This window comes from Tyto alba, unplaced genomic scaffold (genome assembly GCF_018691265.1).
Source record: "Tyto alba isolate M040663 unplaced genomic scaffold, T.alba_DEE_v4.0 Super-Scaffold_39, whole genome shotgun sequence".
Classification (NCBI taxonomy): domain Eukaryota; kingdom Metazoa; phylum Chordata; class Aves; order Strigiformes; family Tytonidae; genus Tyto; species Tyto alba.
The window spans coordinates 6601-24177 of record NW_024881314.1 but is presented as its reverse complement, the minus strand read 5'-3'; the positions used below and the strand labels follow the sequence as shown (position 1 = coordinate 24177).

Genomic DNA, 17577 nt, shown 5'->3' with positions numbered 1-17577 from the left:
TGGCCGTGGGAACGGGCGCGTTGCCTCGCGTGACTAGCTGCGGCTCGCGGGTGCCGTCGCGCCTCACGTGTTTAGACGTCGTCGCCGCGCGGCCCCTGTGGGAGGAGACGTTCTCGGCGGCGCCGGCAGCCGCACCGCCAGCCGCACCGCCAGGTGTGTCTGTGTTAAACTTTTTCCTGTCCTGTACCTCATTGCTTTTTAAATTTTCTTTCTGTGACCACTTTTAACAGGCCTATCCTTAGTTTTTATCTCTTTCCTGTCTTTTAACAAGTCACTTTTCAGTTATCTATGTCTCCTCCTATCCAGTTGGTGGTTTTGATTATTTCTTGCATTTCCTTAGTGCTCTCGCTTTCAAAATTTTCTCTCCACGTCTTCGTTTATTTAGTTCGTTCTCTCTATTTTTACATGCTGCTCTCTCTAAATCCCTTGAATTTTCAGATTTTGTGTGGCAATGCTCATGCCCAGTGTTTGGATCGAGGTCAGGCTTCGTCCAGGACTTTTGCAGGCAGGGTGATGTTTGAGGCGCCCGGGAAGGGTGTTCCCAAGGAGGGCCGCAGACACAGTATGATGGCCTGTTGTGGCAATCAGGTGGTAGGACAGATGAGGTGAGTGAGGGGTGGTTTGGGTGGTTGCTGCACGAGTGCTGTGTTTAGAATGTGTCAACCTGTGTGTGATTGTCTTATGTTGTTTGGTTTGCAGGTTTTATGTGAAGTTGAGTTTTTGGATATTTAGGAAAAAAAGAAATTAAAACCCCCAAAACCAGCTGGTGTATTTTTTTGTTTTTTTCCCCCTGGCTGGGATTTTTTTTCCCCCTGGTCCTAGCTGCTCTATCTGGAGATGATCAGTGCCAACGTTAGGGTGCACAGATTGTTCTCAGGCTGGTGTTTTTGGAGGCGGGGTGGTTTTTGAGAACCCCAGGAGTGCTGCAGACGTGGGGTGATGGCCTGTTGTGGCAGTCAGGTGGCAGAATGGATGAGCTGAGAGTTGAGGGGTTGTTTGTGTGGTAGCAGAACAAGTGATGTATTCTGATTGTGCCTAACTAGTTAGGATTTATTTTTGTAGTTTTCCCCTGTGGGCTGTATGTGGAGTTGAGATTTTTTTATTTCAGACACTAAAAAAACCAACACCCAGCTCTGAGATTTTATTGTTTTCTTTCCCAGCTGGGTGGTTTTATCCTGGTCCTGACTGCTCTGCATGGTGATGTTCATCACCAATCTTTGGATGGAGGTTTGGCCTGGGCTGGGATTTTTGCAGGCAGGGTGAATTCTGAGGCCGCTGGGAATGCTGTTTCTGTGGAGCGCTCCCCTGGCCTGTGGCAATTGTCCATCGTTGCAGGGAGGTGCGTTTAGTGGACAGTCAGGGGGAGATGGTTGGTGCATCTTGCAGTTGAAGGGTGTGGGGAGATGCACTAGAGTGCTCCAGTGCTGAGGAGGATGGGGTTGTGAAGCAGGTGGGCCTTAATTTTACATTGGTAGGGTTGTAAGTTCTTTCAGTGGGTGGTGTGGTGTCTGTAATGCTTTTTGAATTTGATTTCTGGGTGCAGGCATGGAAGTTGTGGGCCTGTTAAGATGAGCAGAGCTTGCTTGCTTTCTGCCTAGGCATACAAATTTTGGAGATGTAGCCTTAAACTTGTATGTGTAAAGTGATAGACTAAGTATGTAATGGGAATGAAAAACGTAGAGAAGACTCTAGCTACTGTGTAGAGAATCGCAGGCACTAAGTGGTTGCAATTAAGGTAATGATGGATTTTTAGCAGTTACCTGTATTTATTAAAGAAATTACTAAAAAGTGAATGAGTGTAATAGTAATTATTTGCTCAAATGAGACAGTAAATACTTTTTATCATGGTAGCACAAGAACATTGTGGAATTGAGGTGTGTGTAATGATATTAGCGAAGTTATTTGGAGTCAGTAATGGGCTAACAGAAAGATAGGGACTGTTGGAAAAAAAAGATAGGCAATATTTTATCCTAAGCAATAAATGGTAGAGTATTGCCTGTCTCTTACTGCACCACACTTAGACTTTTTATATTTTTACTTATCCAAAACACACAATTGAAGTAACTGGCACACATACATTAAAGTAACATGCACACGCTACTAGAACCAGTAATTGCTGATTATAACACAGCTGCACTATAAGTCTTCCAGCTGTACTGGAAGTCCCCACACAGAACTGACAAGTGTAACAGCCCAGTCCAAGCCTAAAGAGGCTGAACTACCCCATAAACTGTAAACATCACCCATAATTCCATAAATAGACTCCAAATAAACTGTTTATTGCAGATGAAGCAGCTGACAACTGCAAGAACAGCCCAATTACCTGATGTGCAGGATGGGCTCTTAGTACCTACATGTTGGGATCAGAGGTCATTACTGGGGTCAAATGTAAAAACATGATTCAAAGGGATATTGCATGGTCAAAGGTAAGGGTCAGCTTGGGGTCCAGGGTAAGCTTGGGGTCAAGGGTAATACATTGACTCAGGATCAAACGTCAGCTGCCTTTGACCAGGTGGTCTGGAGAACCTCTCCTGCTGACTTATGGTGACAGGCGTCATCCTGGACTGTGATGCTGATGGCTCTTCTGGGACAGCCCTGGAAGGACCCAATGCAGGGATGCCATTCACTGGTGTTCCCTCACCTGTTGGTGCCTCTGCTCATGTTTATGTGGATGAGCTTTTTATCACATAACCTACCAGGAAGCCATAGCTAAAGCTTTGGAAAAACTCGAACACTCTAATACTAAAATAACCTGGAGAGAATTTTGGTAGTTTGATTAATTTGCAGGATAACATCTCGAGGGCCAGCAACTTAAAGAGAAGTCACTCTGCCCATTTTATTAATTCTAGTTCAAAGGAAGCATGTGCAGAAGAAGCCTAAGAGGGGTAGCAGCCCAACAATCCCTATGCCCCTCTAGCATGGAGCCCTGTTTTTGAAACTTTCTCCATCTGTCTCTCTGGCCCCTGTTTTTTAACTCCTCCCTCTCTACCCTGTTGCCCCTGCGATCTTTTGTCTTTCTTTGCGTCTTTCTGGCCAGCTCCTTGTCCCTATTTATTAATTCCTCCCTCTCCACCCTCTAGTCTCTTGCTTTTATCCTTTCTCGATCTCACTGTCTCTGGGTCCTCAACGACACTATTCTTTCTGTTGCTATTCTTTTTCCTCTCCCGCTGTCTTTCTTTTTTTCTCGATCGCTGTCCCTCCTTCCTCTCTGCCTTTCGGTGTGCAGCTCTACACGCGCCGCGACACCCATCACCGCGCTCGCTGCGAGCAACAGCTGGTACTTGGGGCGCCGCCGCGCGCGTTTCCGGCTGTCGCCCAGCGACCACGCTGCGCACGTGTGGTGGCTGCCCCGTGCTCAGCCCTGCCGCGCGCCAGTAACGGCAGCGTGACGGGGCGGTGCTGCCGCGCTTGTCGCTGCCCCGCGGTGAGGAACCGCCGCCGCGCCCTGCGCGCGCTCTCGCGCCGATCGCTGAACTGCAGCGCCGGTGCCCTGGGCACGCGCCGCCCGCCGGGCGCTCCCGGCTGCTGCGGCCGCTGCCGCCGCCCCGTGGGCGAAGCGCGGCACTGCAGCACGGCGTCCGCGCGTCGGCAGTGGCCCCTCCGGCGCGCCGTCCGCGGCCGGAGCAGGCGCGGTGCCCGGGAGCAGCGTGGCGGCGCGTAAGGGCCGAGCGAGCGGGTCGGTGGAGTGAGCGAACGCCACCTCTTCGGCGCGTGCGTCTCCTGCCCGCCGACCGCCCGGATGTGGCGGGACAGGAAGCTTCACACCGCCCGCTGCGGCAGGCTCCCAGCGCGCTGGGGGCGAGCCTAGACAGGGCAGCCCCAGGGAGTTACAGAGGGCCGGTAGAAGGGACGAGGGGAAGGAGGCGGGCGTCCCCAACTCGCCAGAGCTCCCCTTGAGCTGGCCCCGGCCCTGCTCACCCCATGCAGCTGCCCCAGGCTCCAGCACCTCCCCTGAAGCCTGTCCCATAGCCCCAGGTTGCCCCTGAGCCCTGTGGTGAGGGCAACAAGCTGGTCCTCGATGTGTCTCCAGAAGCCCCTGCAGAAGGAGGAGCTCCAGCCAGTGGTGATCTACGGTAGTAGCAGTCACTGCTGCTTTTCCTCTCCCGGAGGCTGTGCTGAGGATGCAGTTGTCCATTCCTGCCCTGGGGATGCCACTGACTGCCCCCACCTCAGGCTTGCATGAGTTGTCTGTGCCTGGCCTCGTGCTCCTTGCAGTAAGGGGCAAGAAGGGACAGGTCCACAGAACACTTACTGGCTGTGGTCAGGAGCTGTGGTGGCTGAAGCTGGAATGGCCAGAGAAAGGTAAAGAAGAAGAAATTGAAGGCTATCTGGTCAGCTTCAGCGTCCCACTACAGGGAGAGAGAGGCAGCCTCTCTAGGTGACGAATGATCCGTCTTTGTAGTCTGCAGCAGGTAAGACCACTAATGTGCACCGCGGGCTGTGTACATGTCACCCAAAGCGTGTTGTGGCCATTTAGTGTGTGAGCGAGTGAGGCTGCATGTGTAGGGAGCTTCATCTTGTAAGATCTGTGAGACACCTATGTGTTCTCTTAGGTAGAGGACAGCTAAATGACTGGATCTAGAGAAGAGGAAGGGAGAAGAACAAAGAAGCGTCTGAACTGGCAAATTCTGGCAGCACTGAGAGTGAGAGCTGTAGTGAGTCCCTGGCCCGCAGGAGCCCTGTCGCCCCTCTCGTGCATCCCAGGACCTCCTCTGACTGATTTTCTTTGTTTCCCATTACTTCTCCTCTCTATTCTTCTATCCTGCTCCCTCTTCCTTTTTTTCATCCTCTGTCTCTGTCCTGCAACCCACTGCTGTTTTTCTTCTCTCCAGCTATCTGTCATGCCCATCCTAGGCTTTTCCCCCTCCTTGTTTGTCCTGCTCTCTGTCTCTTATTTTTGCCTGTCTTTCACTTTGTCCTGCTTCCCTTTCCCTTTTTTCTCTCTCTGTATCACCTTGTCTTGCTCCTTGTCTTTGTCTGACAATCTGTCCTTCTTGAACTTTTTTTTTGCCTCTGTATCATCCCCCATCCTTCCTCCTATCTGTCTTTTTTCTTTTTCTATCCCTCTGCCCCAGTGCTTCTTTCTTCACCTCAGTCCTGCTCTCTGTGCCTTGTTTCCTCTCATCGTGTCTCTGTCCTGCTTCTTGTCCTCATTTTTTTCTGTCTATTTCTCTGTTCCACTGGCTGTCTGGTTGTTTCTTGCTATATTGCTATACCTCCGTTTCTAGCTGGCTCTCCACTTTTCTCTTTGTCTCCTCCTCTCCCTTGCTGCCTGGCCTGTTTTTCTCTTCCTCTGTCTCTGTCCTCTAGTCGGTCCTCTTACGCATCCGTTGTCTCAGTTTTGATGGTAACTTCTAACGGGCTGTAGAAGCATTTCTGACGGAGAATGGCCACGATATTTTGTTGCAAGGTTTGGACAATCCAGGCCTGAGATCAGACTGCTAACAACAGCTGTGTTATGAGAATGATCTTGAAGGGCTGTTTTGTGAGGAACTGTATCTGTTGAGTAAAGATAAATGAGGAATTTTCCCAGCTATGTATCTGGCTAAGTTAAGCACAAATATGCAGCAAACAGCAAGATGCTAGCCTTATCACAGTTTGCCTTTGGGTGCGTGATAAGTTGCTTATGACCAATAATCAAGGGGTATGGGGCGTGTGAACAGCAGGTGCTTGCTGTGCAAAGTATATAACCACGCGATTCGGGCAATAAAGGTGGAACGACATGTAGCCGCATGGTTGTGATTGTTGTTACTCGGCCGACTCTCCGAGGGGACCCTGTTGTAACGGGCCGTTATGTTTGACTTTTTTTTTTTTTTTTTTTTTTTTCTGGGGTTGCCATTGAACCTCCTTGCTTCACGGTTGTAACCATCTAGGTCTTCTTGCTTAGCAGCATCTCCTGTCTGGGAGTCATTCTCAGAGTTTTCTCTCATCGTTGAATCGCACTGTGCGTACTGTCAATCTGTGCATGTGTGCGTTTGTATTGGAGGTGGTCTGCCCAGGGGTGTAGAGTCAGGGGTAGACTGAGTAGCGGTAGGAGTCTAGGGTTAATATGTTGATACGCATAGACCATTTTGGCAATGTTTGTATAGTCACCTCGGATCAACTAGACATCATCAGGCTGTTTGAACAGTCATTTTTACAGTGTTTTATGGAGATGATTTGAGCTCTGTGGGAGGGGCTGTTCTGCAGGAGTGAAGCAGATTGAATCTCAAAGGTGTTAAGGCTTGTAGGTGCGGGGCTGACAGTTCGGTGTAGGAGTTGGTTTTGTTTTTTCAGTGGCAGGCCTGTAGTTAGATTCTAGATGGTATTCCTAGCTGGCATCAAGACCTTGGGATTTCTTAAACTGTCACTTGGTATCTGGGTGACTCATCTACTAATTTTTGTCAGGTGCAGAGGGATGAGATGCACACCAGAGTGATGAAGTAGGTGAGCAGAGCTCCATTAGAAGGTGGGTCAGTGAGTGGTGTAGGAAGTTGGCACTGGTGCTATGACTAGCTTATAGGTTTTCATTTTGTGTTTTGTTTTGTTTTGTCTTGTTTTGTTTTTTATGTTGATGATGGAAAGCTGTGAGTGAAGTGGGATATTGGCACCAGAGCTGGCTTGGGCAAAGTGAACAAGGGCTAGGGGCCTGAAGTAGCAGTCATTTTCCAAGTGTCCTATTGTTGGTGAAGTTAGAAGCGTCCCTTGTTGTTTGTGTCTTACGTATGGTGTGCAAGCCTCGATGTGGCAACCTGTAAACTGCAGAGATGGGGTGGGTGAGCAGCTAAAATAAAGGAGCCGGAGATGGCAATTGGTGTGAGCAGGTGGTAGTTTCGGGCAGTATCTTAGCACATGTGCCTTGCTTTGGTTTTGGCAGGTGCCGCAGGTAGCCTCAGAGGGGCAAAGTCGCATGCTGATAGGCAGTCCAAGAAGGTGAGGAGGTTGTTGGCTGGGCTGGTGTCTAATAACAAAGTATTATATGGCAACTTGGTTAAGCATTTACCTCAGTTTTGCAGGTGCTGTGGGAGCCACCTTTGGAATTGGATGAGCCTTTGAGGTGAGCTGTGGTAGTAGCGAGGAGGATCGTGGGCCTTACGATGTCTTACAAGTGCAATGGTAATTTTGTCTCTTGGGATCTTAGGTACCAAAAAGTGATGATGGCCACAGTGTCTGACTCTGAAATGAGTAGGTGAGTAGAGCTCAATGGTGCTTCTGAGGGAGGTGTTGTGGATGATGTAGGCATTGACTGGTGTGATGCTGACTGCCATTTCTGTTTGGTCTTTTTTTTTGTCTTCTTTTTTTTTTTTTTTTTTTTTTTTATTGCAGGTAAAGAAGAACCTGGCCACTGCAGGAACATCCCAGTTAGCTGATATGTTTCTTTTTGTTAAGGATCCACTCAGACCCCCAGCCCTCTGAAAGCTAAATTGAGGGACTGGGGCTGGGAGGAGGGGACAAGGTTGGGAATTCCAGGGAGGGGTTTGAAAGTTAGTGTAGGGGAGAGGGCTGTCCAGGAACAGCACCCTTTGGGCAGGTAAAGGGAGCAGATTACTTTTCAGCACAAGTCTACCATGTGCCAGGCAGGGCAGTTTCAGATGGTGTCTGTGTTTGTGTAGTCTGTCTTCTGTGTCTTAGACCTTCCTCAGTCTTCAAGGTCCTTGTTGCTCTTTGCTTGAGGAACACAGCACATTCTTTGGGCGTCCTCCCTAGGGTCTCGAATGCCTGTCCTCATTGACATAGTACCAGTTGGATGCTTCATGTTCTCAGGTTTCAAGCATAAAGCATGGATAGATCTTGGAACTTTCCAGTCAGTTCCCTTTTGCAGCATCGTTCCAGGCTGTGGCATCCGCTCTGCTCTCTAGGCATCCATTTTCCTGGACTGGGAAGTCTTCCCTGCATCCTTACATTCTTAGGTCTTGAAGCCAGTTGTTTTGTGCATTTTATCACGTCTGTTTTGACAGTAACTTCTTGTAACAGGCCATTGCGTTTGACTCTGATGCTGCCATAGAGCCTCTTAACCTCATGGTTGCCGACCATCTAGGTCTTACTGCACAACAGTATCTCCCATCCAGGAGTCATTATTCTCGCTAAGAGTTTTCTCTCATCTTTGAATCACACTCTTTGTGGCATGTTTTGTGTACTGTTAGTCTGGGCATGTGTGTTTGGCTTGGAGTTGTTCGGCCTGGGTGGTGTAGAGTCAGGGGTAGATGGAATAGTGATAGAATTGTGTGGTTAATAGACTGATAAGGCTACACTGTTTATGCAGTGTTTGTACAGTCACCTTGGGTTGAGTAGCCACCGGCCGGCTGTGTGGACAGTCGTTTCCATAGTGTTTTAAGGAGGTGATTTGAGCTATGTAGGAGGGGCTGTTCAGCAGTAGTGAAGCAGGTCAATTCTGAGGTGTTAAGGATTGTAATTGTGGGCCTTACCGTTTGGTATGTGGGGGATGGTTTTGTTTTGTTTTACTGCCAGGCTGTAGTTGGACTCTAGATGGTATTTCTAGCCGGAATCAAGACCTCGAGATTTCTTAAGTTATCACTCTGCATTTTTTTCAGGTGCAGAGGGATAAGATGCATACCAAAGTGATGGAGGAGGTAAGTGGAGTGCTGTGAGAAGGTATGTCAGTGAGCGGTGTCAGAGGGAAGATGGGACCGGTGCTATATGCCTAGCTTTTTGTTTTTGTGGTTTTCTTCTTTTTTTGAAGGAGTTAAGTGGTGAGCAAAATGGGATATTGGTACCAGAGCTGACTCAGGCAAGCTGCCTTTGGAATTGGATGAACACCTGAGGTGAGCTGGGGTAGCAGCGAGGAGGATCATGGGGCTGGTGACGTGTGCAATGATAATTTTGTTTGTTTGGAATCTTAGGTTATATAAGCAACAATGACCATAGCATCTGACTTTGGAATTGGTGCAGAGCAGGGTGAAGGGAAATGACACAGTGCTTCTGAGGAGGAGGATGTTGTGGATGATGTAGTCATTGACTGCTGTGATGCTGACTGTCAACTCGGTTTTGTCTTTTGTTTTTTATTGCAGATGAAGAAAGAGGAAGCTGGCAACTTAAAGGGACATCCCTGTTAGCTGATGCTGTTTTTCTGTTGATGATGGTTTCAGACCTCTGGCCCTTTGAAAACTATGATGAGGGGACGAAGGTCTGGAGAAGGGTTGGGAGGAGTTGAGTGGACAAGGTCGGGAACTGCAGGGAGGGCTATTAAAGTTAGCGTAGGGGAGTGTACTGTCCAGGAACGGTATCCTTTGGTCAGGCAAGGGAGTGGGTTACTTGTCAGCATGACAATAGTTTGTGTTGGGCAGGGCAGGTTCCAGCCTGTGTCTGTGCATGTAGCTCACGTAGTCTGTCTTGTGTCTTATACCACACTGTCCTCGGGTTTTAATGTCTCCATAGCTCTTTGTCGTGAGCAGACACCTCAGTAGCCCCCCTGAGAATCTTGACTGCATTGCTTCACTGGCATAGTGTCTGTCGAGCCCTTCTTGTCTAGCAGTTGTGGCCTAAAGGATGGATTTGTCTGTGTTTTGCATTGTAGATGTTCTTGAGCGTTCACCTCTTGTGCTGACAAGCTAGGCGATGCCTGCAACTCTTCTGTTGAGAGTTCTCTTTGCACACAGTAGTCTTCTGGGGTTTCATCTCTGTGTCCTTAATGATCCTAAGTTTCAAAGCCTAGCTTCTCAGGTATCCATCATTCTGGTTTTGACGGTAGCTTTCTCTCATGGGCCACAGTAGTTGCCTCTCATTCCGGGGCCGCTATAGAGCATCTGCACTGTCCTGGCACCGTTGAGCTCCTCTGCTGGTGGCATCTTCCCTAGGATGGCAGTTCTCTCTCATGGTCTTCTCACATCTCACAATTGTGTTGTTTGTGGTGTCTGTCTGTGTCAGGGTTGGAGCTGCCCTGCCCAGGGGTGTAGCAATACTAAAGACAATGGTAGCATAGCTTTATGGTTGTATAGTAATATGTTGATCTGCCCTGATACTTTTGGCAAAGACTGTACGGTCCATCTCCGGGAAAATAGCTGTAGACAGCTGCTAGAGTTGTTTTCACTGTGTTTGGCAGGTGCCAGAGGTTGGACTCTGGCCTGCTGGGAGTGGTGGTCAGTGTGGTAGTTGAGCGGGTTGAATCTCAAAGGAGCCTTACATTATACGCGGGGTTCAACATGTGGGGTTTGGTTGTTTTAGCTGTAGTTAGAAGGCATATGCAAAAAGAGAGACCTTTGGTCTTGTAAAGCTATCAGTTAGTGTCTAGGTGACTACCTTCACGTGATTTGGGTTTCTCAGATGCAGAGTGACGAGCCGTGTGCCGCAGGGTGACAGAAGAGGTAAGCAGAGTGCTGGGCAAAGGCGGGCCAGTGTCCGATGTCAGAGGATACGTGTGACTGATGGCTCTGATGGGCTTATGCTGTTTCGGGTTTATTTGCTAGGTGTGAATAGATGAGTGAAGTGGGATATCTGCACCGGAGCAGACTTGAGCAAGGTAAGTGGTGACCAGCGTGCCGAAGTAGTAGTTTTTTGAGGTGTCACACCCACCCTATTATGTACATACATATCCTATCCAATAGGGATATATAGGGATGGGGTATGTAGACCAAAGAATCTGAGTCTGAGCAGCTGAGGTAAAGCAGCAGAGGAGAAGTGCTGTGAGCAGGCTGAGGATTTGGGTGGCATCTTCCGTCTGATTTTTCCCCTGTTTTTTGGCAGGTGCTGCATTCCTTTGCAGAGGGTTGAAGCTGCACAGCTATGAGCAGTTTGAGAAAAGGCAAGAGAGTTAAGTGGTCCACTTGGGCTAAATTGCTGAGGGTCCATGCAACTGTGATGTATTACTTTGAAAGCTGGAGCAGAGCAAGTGAATGCAGCTATTTAGGGCTGTGGTCTCACGGATGAAGTGTGTATTAAACAGCTTTGTTTTGTTTGTGAAGGTAACAGAGCGGCATGAAGTGATTACAGGAACCTCGCATTTAGGCAACAAGGCCACTATCGAGGATGGATACTGAGCATGGACCGTGAGCTGTGGCACCATCAAAGCTAAGTAGTGGGACAGATCTGTGGGGAGCGGAGTCCATGTGTGTCCAAACGTTGCCGTAACGGGAGGGTTAGTCTGTGGGGAGTCAGCCTCGTGCAAGTGGAGGGAATGATACGTTTCACGACGTGTGCCCTGTGCAGTATGTCTAGTGTGTGTTCGTACGTGTTCCTTAGTTACCTGATGTGTTGATGTTTGTCTTGGCCTTCATGTCTGAGAAGCCTCAGGCATACTCATCCTACTGCAATCACAATAGCCATCCGTTGCGTCTCTGTGGCCTCCCGTTATTGGCATGGTGCCAATTCCGACTTGTTTAGCAGCGTGACATAGAAGCTCAATGCTGTTGGTCTGGTTTAGCGTTGTAGGTGCATTTGGCCAGTCTTTCTTGCAGCTCTGGCTTGGGCCTAACCATCAGGTCTCATCTCGATGACTCTTTCTTGAGACTGCTTCCAGAGTACCTCCTGTGCCATCCTAGTCTTCAGTCTTTCCCAGCAATTTGTCTCCATCGGTCACGGTGGGTTTATCAGGCCAGGCCAGAGTGTGTGCATCACGTGGCCTCGGCACTGTAACGCGTGCTGTCAGGCCGCGTCTTTTGGTCTGGCGTTAACTCTACTCTGTCTGGTATTCTTGCATCCTTAGGTCACGTTTGTAGTTTGTATAGTGTGTGTGTGAGGTGGAGCTGCTTTGTCCGTTTGTATAGCAATTCTTGTTGATGTTGGAATGATCCAAGCACGGGATGACGTGATGATTAGCATGGCCTGTTTGGGTGGAGGTTGCATAAGCTGGTTTTGGGGATAGCCTATAGCTATTGGTGAGCAAGTTCTAAAGTCCCTCATTTTATCTTTTGCAGGTGTCTGGGGCCATTGGGATTCTGGGAGCAAATCCTTCCGTGAGGCTTGCTGGAACGTGCACTTCAAAGAACGGGAGGAGTAGAAGTGGTGCAAAGAGGGAAACGTATCCCTCTGCGTGCAGTTAGGAAGGGTAATGCTGTGAAATCGTGTGGACCGGTGAAGTTGTGTTGAGGTGCACAGTGATGCAGTTCCAGGGATGGTTATAGAATTGGGGTGATCTGCCACTCTGGCAGGTGATGAAATGGATATGTTTTGAGTGAGGGGTGGAATGAGCAGATGCCGAATGAGTGTTAGTTTTGGAATGTGTCTATCCTTATAGGTGTGGATTTCTTTTATTTCAGGTTGTACCAAATGTAGAGGTAGTTAATGTTTCCTTAACAATAAATAAAAAAAACCCTCAAGCTGGGTGGTGTGTTTTGATTGTGTCTAAGTTGTTGGGCTTTGGGTGTTTGGTTTTTTTTGTTTGGTGGTTTGTTGTTTTTTTTGTTTTGGTTTGGTTTTTTTTTTACTTTTTCCCTGTAGGCTGTATGTGGAGTTGAGATTTTTTTTTTTTTCAGACACTGTAGGAAGAAGACCAACCCACCCAGCTGTGAGACTATTGTTTTCTTTCCCAGCTGGGTGGTTTTATCCTGGTCCTGACTGCTCTGCATGGTGATGTTCATCACCGATCTTTGGATGGAGGTTTGGCCTGGGCTGGGATTTTTTCAGGCAGGGTGAATTCTGAGGCCGCTGGGAATGCTGTTTCTGTGGAGCGCTCCCCTGGCCTGTGGCAATTGTCCATCGTTGCAGGGAGGTGCGTTTAGTGGACAGTCAGGGGGAGATGGTTGGTGCATCTTGCAGTTGAAGGGTGTGGGGAGATGCACTAGAGTGCTCCAGTGCTGAGGAGGATGGGGTTGTGAAGCAGGTGGGCCTTAATTTTACATTGGTAGGGTTGTAAGTTCTTTCAGTGGGTGGTGTGGTATCTGTAATGCTTTTTGAATTTTGATCTCTGGGTGCAGGCATGGAAGTTGTGGGCCTGTTGAGATGAGCAGAGCTTGCTTGCTTTCTGGGTGGGAATGCAAATGGTGGAGGTGATGTTGCCTTGAAAACTTCTACATGTGAAGTGATAGACTGAGTGTGTAATGGGAATGAGAAATGTGGAAAAGACTCTAGCTACCGTGTAGAGAGTTGCAGGCACTAAGTAGTTGCAATGAAGGTAATGATGGATTTTTAGTGGTTACCTGTATTTATTAAAGAAGTGACTAAAAAGTGAATGAGCATACTAGTAATTACTTGATGAAAGGAGGCAGTAAATACTTTTTATCATTGTAGTACAAGACCATGGTGGAATTAAGGTGTATGGAAGGATAACAGCAGAGTGCTTTAGAGTCAGTATTGGGCCCAGGCAAAGATAGAGATGGTTTTAAAAAAAAAAAAAGAGATAGGCAGTATTCTTGCCCAAGCAATAAATGCTTATGAATAAAAAGTTCTTTGTCTTCTTGTATCTTCACTTATTCAAAACACAGCATTAATGAAGGAACTGGCACACACTGATTACACTACAGCCCTGCCATTCATCCTCGTGCTGTGCTCCAAGGCCTCCTGCCCAACTGTCAAGTGTAACACCCTAGTTCCACCCTAAATAGCTGAAACTATCCCTTAACCTGCAACCGTTACCCATAATGCCAGGAATCCACCCCAATTCAAACTTTCATGTTTAGGGCAGATGAAAAGGAAGCTGTGAACTGCAAGAACAGCCTGATTAGGCAATGTGCAATCTAGAAAAAGTCACAGGTCACCCTCAGGACAGACAGGACCAGAGGTTGCGTGGGAACAGAGGTCAAAGGTCATCACAGGGGCCAGAGGTCAAAATCAACTTGGGTTAGAGCTCAAATGTCTACCTGGGGCCAGAGGTCAAAGGTCACCGAGGCCAGAGCTCAAAGTTCACACGGGGCCAGATGTCAAAGGTCAGCTCAGTTCCGATGTCAATGGTCACGTGGGGTCAGAGGTCAAAGGGTACCCAGGGCAAGTGGCCAAAGGTCAATTCGGGGTCAGAGAGCAGAGGTCAAAGGTCAACATCTGGGCAGAGGTCAAGGGGCAATTTGCAGTCGAATGTCATCTAGGGTCAGAGGTCAAAGGTCATTCGGGGATGGATGTCAAAGGTCAACCCAAGACAGAGGTCTAATGTCAACAGGGGTCAGAGGTCAAAGGTCAACCTTGGGTCAGAGAAGGTGGGTCAAAGGTCTGCAAGGGGCAAGATGTTGAAGCCGACCATGGGTCAGAGATCAAAGGTGACATCGGGGCCAGTGGTCAGACATCACCCGGACTCAGGGGGTCAAAGATAAAACGTCATATAGGGGCCAGAGGTCAAAGGTCACATCGGGGTCAGAAGTCAAAGTCCAACCTGGGCCAGGGGGCAAAGGCCACACAGGGGTCATGTCAAAGGTCAACTGGGAGCAGGTGGTCAAAGGTCGCAGTGGGGTCAGAGATCAAAGGTCACATTGGGGTCAGAGGTCAAATGTCAACAGGGGTCAAGGGTCACGACTGGGCCAGAGGTCAACGATCAAGGGTCAATAGGGGTCAGGAGTCAAAGGTCACATCGGGGGCAGAGGGCAAAGGTGTTTTGCCAAGTGACGGGGTTAACACAAAGGACACAGACACCAAGCTAAAGAAATAGGCTTATTTTACTTTGGTTTAAAGCAGCAGAAAGAATAAGCCAGGTAACGCACCTAGTCATTGCGACATAAAGCTGGCTATAGTGATTAAGAAAGATCCATTACCAATTGCCCTCCTACTTTACCATCATCCAGACCCGTGCATCAGCTGGGGAGCCCCGTCACAGCGAAGGGTCGGAGAGCCTTTCCCGGCAATTGGGAAGTCCTACGCAGTGCGTCCACTCGCAGGTGAGGTCTCCGTCTTCACTGCAAGAGGGTCCGGCTTTTATACAGTTTAACAAACAAGTCTATACAAAACGCACGGGAGATAGCTGGGAGGTTGACGTGCCTCGCTCAGGCACGTCCGGATCCGGCCAGGATCCGGGCATGTCTGAGGAGTTTCCATTTTTCTTTACATTTGGGATTTAGAGTTACTTCCTGTCGTTTACTGATTGTTCCCAGGGATCGTTCCCAGGGGTGCATTTTCACGCTGATAAGACGCTGGTTGCTTCATGCTGCTGATAAGATGCTGGTTGCCAGTCAGGGAATTCACTCAGAAGTCAGCTTTGTTTTGAAGCCTATAGTTTGGGCCTTTTTTTGTTTGAAAAGGTCACATCGGGGGTCAGAGGTCAAAGGTCAGTCAGGGATCAAATGTCGACACCGGGTCAGTGACCAAAGGTCAAATAGTGGACAGCGTTCAAAGTTCAACCAGGGTCAGAGGTCAAAGGTCAACCTGAGGTGAAAGGGCAACGTGCTTCTGGAGGTCAAAGGTCAGTGCTGGGGTCAGAGCTCAAAGGTCAGCCAGGAGTCAGAGGTCATATGTCAACAGTCACTCTGGGTCAGAAGTCAAAGGTCACCTTGGGATCAGAGGTCAAGGGTCAACAGGGGGTCAGAGGTCAATTATGTGCCGGGAACAAAGGTCAACAGGGATCAAAGGCCAAATGTCAACTTGGGGTCAGAGGTTAATGGTCAACCCGGGGTCATATATCATGTGTCAGCTCAGGGTAAGGGGTCAAAGGTCAACTCAGGTCTGAGGCCAAAGGACAACTGGGGGACAGAGGCCAAAGGTTAATTGCGTGCAGAGGTCAAATGTCAAATTGCAACTCAGAGTCAGAGGACAAATGTCAACCCAGGGTCAGACGTCTAATGTCAACTTGGGGTAAGAGGCAAACTGTCAGCTCGAGGTCAGAGGTCAAAGGTCAACAGGGGTCAACTCTGGGTTAGAGGTCAAAGGGCATCTCGGGACAGGTCAAAGGGCAACTCGGGGTCAGGTGTCAAAGGTCAACTAGGGGTCAGATGGCAAACGTCGGCCCGGGGTCAGAAGTCAAAGGCCAATCGTGGTCAGAGGTCAACTGACTCCCGGGGTGTAGTGGTTTGAGCCGGGTTAACAGCCAACCACCACAGATGGGCACGAGCAAAAGGCAGGCTCGTTAGGGGGGGAGCAAAAACCATACATTTATTACAGACACTAATAACACGTAACAGAGTAGGACAGTGAGAAGCATTGCCACATCTTGAGAACACCTTCCCCCCACCCCTCCCTTCCTCCCGGGCTCAGCTCTGCTCCCGATATCTCTACCTCCTCCCGCAGTGGCGCAGGGGCAGGGAATGGGGGGTGCAGGCAGCGCTGCCACTTCTTCCATATTTGGTGGGGGGAGCTTCCGGAACTTGTTCCCCCTGCTCCAGCATGGTCGCCCTCTCCCAGAAGACAGTCCTCCACAGGAGTCTCTCTCCCACGGCTGCAACCCTTCCTGAGCTGCTCCGGCGTGCGTGGGCACCCCCGCATGCTGCAATCCTCCCAGCGCTGAGTTGCAGCAGCAGGGTCTACTTTTTCCCACAAGACCCCGGCCTTCTTCGGGCACAGCACTTTGCTCATCCAGGTGAAAACAAACACAGGCCATAAATCAATGTCTGCTCCACCGTAGATCTTCCTGGGTGGCGGGGGGGGGGGCCGCCCTGCCGTCTCACCACAGGATGCAGGGGGGTCTCTTCTCCGGCACACCTCCCCCCTCCTTTCTTCCTCCGTTCCTCCACTGACCTTGGTGTTCACGCAGCTGCAGCGACTCCTCCTCACAAGTCCGACTGCCCGTCACCACGTCCCTTCTTAAATACGTTATCGCAGAGGCGCAGCCGATGGGCTCAGTTTCCAAACAGAAGTGGAGCTGACGTGGAGCTGGGGGAGCTTCGAGAAGCTTCTCACAGGGGCCGCCCCGATAGCCCCCTCCCCTGCCACCAAACAAAAAATGCCACCACTCACTCAACCGAGGACATGGGGTCAGAGGTCAAAGGTTAAATTGGGGCATAGGTCGCAGGGTAGCACTGGGTCAGAGGTCAAAGGTAAACTCTGGGTCAGAGGTCAAAGGTCAGCCAGCAGCACGAGAACAAAGTTCAATTCCTGGTCAGGGGTAAAAGGTCAGCTGGGGGTCAGGGGTCAAACATCGGCATGGGGGCAGAGGTCAAAGATCATACCGGGGTCAGAGCACAGTGGTCAGCTGGGGTCAAGGGCAAAGGTCACCCCTGCTCAATGGTTAAAACCCTGTGGCCCCTCTGGCCCATGTGATACCTGCAGGTGGGTGGCCCCACCCCTTTCCTGGTGAATTGTGGGAAGGGCAGTGGGTGGGGCCCAGGCTAGACCAGCCCCAGCCTCTACTCACGGTGCTCCTTCTGCTCCTGGGCTTCTTTGGGCTCAAGGCTCCCCTGTTCCTTCCTTTGACAGCAGCTTTGGAGCTGCCTAAGCTTTTAAGTCTTTTGACCTTCAGAGGAGCATGCGTGCTTTGCAATAAGAGCTTCAGGACCGGGCAAGGTCAAGCAGTCTGGAGTAGAAAGTAGATTTGTTTGTCGCTTTTCTGTTGTCTTTTTTTTTTCAGGAGAATAATTTTTGCTTGAATGTTGAGAGGTGGCAAGATGGTTTAATAGATTGCTCTTCCTTTTTAATTTAGGTGCTATTGAAACTTTTTTCCATATTTTCTTACTCCCCAGCGGTCTTAAAATTTTCCTCTTTTAAATAATTTTTCCTTGTTTTTCCTTTAGGAAAAAAAACAGGTAGGTTGCAGGGGGTCTGTTTGGGGTGCAGGGGGACCAGGCAGGGTTTAGG

At 49.4% G+C, this 17577-nt stretch overlaps 1 long non-coding RNA gene across 16 annotated transcripts; it reads left to right on the top strand.

Annotated features, from left to right (window-relative positions):
• The first annotated feature begins 162 nt into the window (after positions 1–162).
• Positions 163–12256, top strand: LOC116963890. 16 transcript variants are annotated; one of them, XR_006166257.1, is made up of 9 exons: positions 163–4655; positions 6857–7036; positions 7121–7168; positions 8532–8570; positions 8681–8762; positions 9009–9124; positions 10261–10301; positions 10404–10456; positions 10681–12256. It is a non-coding gene; the product is annotated as an uncharacterized LOC116963890 (long non-coding RNA). The 16 variants fall into 16 exon arrangements; XR_006166260.1 differs by having other exon boundaries at positions 169–4655; positions 9009–10456; positions 10681–10746; positions 10899–12256; XR_006166249.1 differs by having other exon boundaries at positions 170–4655; positions 9009–10301.
• Positions 12257–17577: the final 5321 nt, after the last annotated feature.